The following is a 6,000-nucleotide window of genomic DNA, read 5'->3' as shown; positions in this document are numbered from 1 at the left end:
TGGGGGCACCAGCAAAAGCTGGGTTTGGGGTCACTAGCAACAGGTGGGTGTGGGGGCATCAGGAGCAGGTGGGTATGGGGAGGCACCAGCAACAGCTGGGTGTGGGGGGCACCATCAACAGCTGGGTGTGTGAGGGGCACCAGCAACAGCTGGGTGTGTGGGGCACCAGCAGCAGCTGGGTGTGGGGGCATCAGGAACAGGTGGGTGTGGGGGCATCAAGAACAGGTGGGTGTGGGGGGGGGCTCCAGCAACAGGTGGGTGTGGGGGGCACCAGCAACAGGTTGGTGTAAGGGCACCAGCAACAGGTGGGTGTCGGGGCACCAGCAACAGGTGGGAGTGGGGGGCACCAGCAACAGGTTGGTGTAAGGGCACCAGCAACAGGTGGGTGTGGGGGGCACCAGCATCAGGTAAGTGTGGGAGCACCAGCAACAAGTGGGTGTGGGGGGCAGCAGCAACAGGTGGGTGTGAGGGCACCAGCAACAGGTGGGTGTGGAAGCACCAGCATCAGGTAAGTGTGGGGGCACCAGAAACAGGTGAGTGGGGTGGGAACCAGCAACAGGTGGGTGTGAGGGCACTAGCAACAGGTGGGTGTGGAAGCACCAGCATCAGGTAGGTGTGGGGGCACCAGTAACAGGTAAGTGTGGGGCCACCAGCAACAGGTGGGTGTGGGTGGCACCAGGAACAGGTGGGTGTGGGGGGCAACAGGTGGGTGTGGGGGCACCAGCATCAGGTGGGTGTGGGGGGGGCCCCAGCATCAGGTGGGTGTGTGGGCACTAGCAACAGCTGGGTGTCGAGGCACCAGCAACAGGTGGGAGTGGGGGGGGGGGGCACCAGCAACAGGTGGGGGGGGGGGGCACCAGCAACAGCTCGGTGTCGGTGCACCAGCAACAGCTCGGTGTCGGTGCACCAGCAACAGCTCGGTGTCGGTGCACCAGCAACAGGTGGGTGTGCGGGACACCAGCAACACTTGGGTGTTTGGGAGCCACGAGCATCTGGTGGGTGTGGGGGCACCAGCAGCAGGTGAGTGTGGGGGCATCAACAACAGGTGGGTGTGCGGGGCACCAGCAACAGGTAAGTGTGGGGCCAACAGCAACAGGTTGGTGTAGGGGCACCAGCACACACGTTGGTGTGGGGGAGGGGGGCACCAGCAACAGGTGGGTGTGTGGGGGCAAAAGCAACAGCTGGGTGTGGGGGGGCACCAGCAATAGGTAGGTGTGTGGGGGCACCAGCAACAGCTGGGTGTGGGGGGCACCAGCAACAGCTGGGTGTGGGGGCATCAGGAACAGGTGGGTGTGGGGGGCACCAGCAAAGGTGGATGAGGGGGGCAACAGCATCAGCTGGGTGTCGAGGGCCTCAGCAACAGGTGGGTGTAGGGGGCACAAGCAACAGGTGGGTTTGGGGGGGGGCGCAAGCAACAGGTGGGTGTGGGGGACACCAGCAACAGCTGGGTGTTTGGGAGCCACGAGCATCTGGTGGGTGTGGGGGCACTAGCAGCAGGTGGGTGTGGGGGGCATCAACAACAGGTGGGTGTGGGGGGCACCAGCAACAGGTAAGTGTGGGGCCAAGAGCAACAGGTTGGACTGGGGGGCACCAACAACAGGTGGGTGTGGGGGGGACCAGCAACAGATGGGTGTAAAGGCATCAAGAACAGGTGGGTGTGGGGGGGGCACCAGCAACAGCTGGGTGTGGGGGGCACCAGCAAAAGCTGGGTTTGGGGTCACTAGCAACAGGTGGGTGTGGGGGCATCAGGAGCAGGTGGGTGTGGGGAGGCACCAGCAACAGCTGGGTGTGGGGGGCACCATCAACAGCTGGGTGTGTGAGGGGCACCAGCAACAGCTGGGTGTGTGGGGCACCAGCAGCAGCTGGGTGTGGGGGCATCAGGAACAGGTGGGTGTGGGGACATCAAGAACAGGTGGGTGTGGGGGGGGGCTCCAGCAACAGGTGGGTGTGGGGGGCACCAGCAACAGGTTGGTGTAAGGGCACCAGCAACAGGTGGGTGTCGGGGCACCAGCAACAGGTGGGAGTAAGGGGCACCAGCAACAGGTTGGTGTAAGGGCACCAGCAACAGATGGGTGTGGGGGGCACCAGCATCAGGTAAGTGTGGGAGCACCAGCAACAAGTGGGTGTGGGGGGCAGCAGCAACAGGTGGAAGTGGGGGCGCTAGCAACAGGTGAGTGTGGTGGGAACCAGCAACAGGTGGGTGTGAGGGCACTAGCAACAGGTGGGTGTGGAAGCACCAGCATCAGGTAAGTGTGGGGGCACCAGAAACAGGTGAGTGGGGTGGGAACCAGCAACAGGTGGGTGTGAGGGCACTAGCAACAGGTGGGTGTGGAAGCACCAGCATCAGGTAGGTGTGGGGGCACCAGTAACAGGTAAGTGTGGGGTCACCAGCAACAGGTGGGTGTGGGTGGCACCAGGAACAGGTGGGTGTGGGGGCACCAGCATCAGGTGGGTGTGGGGGGCCCCAGCATCAGGTGGGTGTGTGGGCACTAGCAACAGCTGGGTGTCGAGGCACCAGCAACAGGTGGGAGTGGGGGGGGCACCAGCAACAGCTCGGTGTCGGTGCACCAGCAACAGCTCGGTGTCGGTGCACCAGCAACAGCTCGGTGTCGGTGCACCAGCAACAGCTCGGTGTCGGTGCACCAGCAACAGGTGGGTGTGCGGGACACCAGCAACACTTGGGTGTTTGGGAGCCACGAGCATCTGGTGGGTGTGGGGGCACCAGCAGCAGGTGAGTGTGGGGGCATCAACAACAGGTGGGTGTGCGGGGCACCAGCAACAGGTAAGTGTGGGGCCAACAGCAACAGGTTGGTGTAGGGGCACCAGCACACACGTTGGTGTGGGGGAGGGGGGCACCAGCAACAGGTGGGTGTGTGGGGGCAAAAGCAACAGCTGGGTGTGGGGGGGCACCAGCAATAGGTAGGTGTGTGTGGGGGCACCAGCAACAGCTGGGTGTGGGGGGCACCAGCAACAGCTGGGTGTGGGGGCATCAGGAACAGGTGGGTGTGGGGGGCACCAGCAACAGGTGGGTGTGGGGCGCACCAGCAACAGGTGGGTGTGGGGGCACCAGCAACAGCTGGTTGTAGGGGGTACCAGCAACAGATGGGTGTAGGTGGCACCAACAACAGCTGGGAGTGGGGGGCACCAGCAACAGCTGGATGTGGGGTCACTAGCAAAAGGTGGGTGTGAGGGGGGGCACCAGCAACAGCTGGGTGTGGGGTCTCCAACAGCAGGTGGTTGAGGGGGTCACCAGCAATAGCTGGGTTTGGGTGGCACCAGCAACACTTGGGTGAGGGGGGCACCAGCAACAGGTAGGTGTGGTGGGCACCAGCAACAGGTGGGTGTGTGAGGACACCAGCCACAGCTGGGTGTGTGGGGGGCACGAGCATCTGGTGGGTGTGGGGGCACCAGCAACAGGTGGATGTGGGGAGCACAAGCAACAGGTTGGAGTGGGGGTCACCAGCAACAGGTGGGTGTAGAGGCACCAGAAAAAGGTGGGTGTGGAGGCACTAGCAACAAGGGGTGTGGGGGAGACCAGCTATAAGTGGGTGTGGGGGAGCACCAGCAACAGGTGGGTGTGGGAACACCAGCAACAGGTGGGCGTGGGGGGGCACCAGCAACATGTGGGCGTTGGGGGCATCAGCAACAGGTGGGTGTGAGGGGCACCAGCAAAGGTGGATGAGGGGGGGCAACAGCATCAGCTGGGTGTCGGGGGCATCAGCAATAGGTGGGTGTGAGGGGCACCAGCAAAGGTGGATGAGGGGGGTAACAGCATCAGCTGGGTGTCGGGGGCACCAGCAACAGGTGGGTGTGGGGGGCACCAGCAACAGGTGGGTGTGGGGGGCACCAGCAAAAGCTGGGTGTGGGGGCACCAGCAATAGCTGGGTGCCAGGGGACCAGCAACAGCTGGGTGTAGTGGGGGATACCAGCAACAGGTGTGTGTCAGGGCACCAGCAACAGGTGGGTGTGAGGGCAACAGCAACAGCTGGGTGTGGGGGGCATAAGAAACAGGTGGATGTGGGAGGCAACAGGTGGGTGTGGAGAGCACCAGCAACCCCTGGGTGTGGGGGCACCAATAACAAGTGGGTGTGGGGGCACCAGCAACAGCTGGGTGTGGGGGCACCAGTAACAGATGGGTGTGGGGGGGCACCAGCAACAGGTGGGTGTGAGGGCACCAGCAACAGGTAGGTGTGGAGGCACCGGCAACAGGTGGGTATAGGGGGCAACAGGTGGGTGCAGATTGCACCAGAAACAGGTGTTTAAAAGGGGACTAGCAAAAGGTGGGTGAGGGGGATCACCAGTAACAGGTGGGTGTGGGGGCACCAGCAACAGGTGGGTGTGGGGGCACCGGCAACAGGTGGGTGTAGGGGGCACTAGCAACAGGTGGTTGTCAGGAGCACGAGCAACACGTGGGTGTGGAAGGGGGAACCAGCAACAGGTGCATGTGGGGGCACCAGCAACTGGTGGGTTTAGGAGGCACCAGCAACAGGTTGGTGTGGGGGCACCAGCAACAGGTGGATTAGGGAGGCACCAGCAACAGGTGGGTGTGGGGGGCACCAGCAACAGGTGGGTGTGGGGGCACCAGCAACAGGTGGGAGTGGGGGGCACCAAACACAGGTGGGTGTTGGGCCACCAGCAACATGTGGGCGTTGTGGTCACCAGCAACAGGTGGGTGTCGGGGCACCAGCAACAGGTGTGTGTGGGGGAACCAGCAACAGATGGGTGTGCGGGGGGCACCAGCAACAGGTGGGTGAGGGGGGCACCAGCAAAAGGTGGGTGTGGGTGCATCAGCAACAGGTGGGTGAGGGGGGAACCAGCAACAGGTGGGTGTGGGGGCACTAGCAACAGGTGGATGTGGGGGCACCAGCAACAGCTGGATGTGGGGGCACCAGCAACAGGTGGGTGTGGGGTTCACCAGCAACAGGTGGGTGTGGAGAGGCACAAGCAACAGGTGGGTGTGGGAGGCAAATGCAACAGCTGGGTGTAGGGGCACCAGCAACAGATTGGAGTGGGGGTGGCACCAGCAACAGGTGGGTGTGGGAGAGGCATCAGCAACAGGTAGGTGTGGATGCACCAGCAGCAGATTGGTGTTGGGGGGCACTAGCAAGAACTGGGAGTGAGGGCATCAGCAACAGGTGGGTGTAGGAGGGCAACAGGTGGGTGAGAGAACACAAGCAACGGGGTCGGTGTGGGGACACCAGCAACAGGTGGGTGTGGGGCACCAGCAAAAGGTGGGTAGGTGGGTGTGGGATTATCAGCAACAGCTGCGTGTAGGGGGCACCAGCAACAGCTGTGTGTGGGGGCAACCGCAACAGGTGGGTGTGGGAGGCACCAGCAACAGGTGGGTGTGGGGAGCACCAGCAACAGCTGTGTGTGGGGGCAACAGCAACAGGTGGGTCTGGGGGACACCAGCAACAGGTGGGTGTGGGGGGCCACTAGGAACAAGTGAATGTGGGGGCCACTAGCAACAGGTGGGTGTTGGACCATTAGCAACAACTGCGTGTTAGGGGCACCAGCAACTGGTGGGTGTGGGGTGCACCAGCAACAGCTGGGTGTGGGGGCACCAGCAAGAAGTGGGTGTGAGGGGCACCAGCAGCACGTGGGTGTGGGGGTACCAGCAACAGGTGTGTGTGGGGGGTACCAGGAACAGCTGCGTTTGGGGGCACCAGCAACAGATGGGTGTTAGGGACACCAGCAACAGGTAGGTGTGGTGGGCACGAGCAAAAACTGGGTGTGGGGGCACCAGCAACAGGTGGTTGTGGGGGGCACCAGTAACTGCTGGGTGTGGGGGCAACAGGTGGGTGTGGGGGGCACCAGCAACATGTGGTTGTGGGGGGCACCAGCAACTGCTAGGTGTGGGGGCAACAGGTGGTTGTGGGGGGCACCAGCAACAGGTGTGTGTGGGGGCATCAGGAACAGCTGCGTTTGGGGGCACCAGCAACAGGTGGGAGTGTGGGACAACAGCAACAAGTGGGTGTTGGGCCACACTCCCACCAGCAA

This window comes from Procambarus clarkii, chromosome 57 (assembly GCF_040958095.1).
Source record: "Procambarus clarkii isolate CNS0578487 chromosome 57, FALCON_Pclarkii_2.0, whole genome shotgun sequence".
Lineage (NCBI taxonomy): Eukaryota > Metazoa > Arthropoda > Malacostraca > Decapoda > Cambaridae > Procambarus > Procambarus clarkii.
This window is presented reverse-complemented; position numbering follows the sequence as displayed.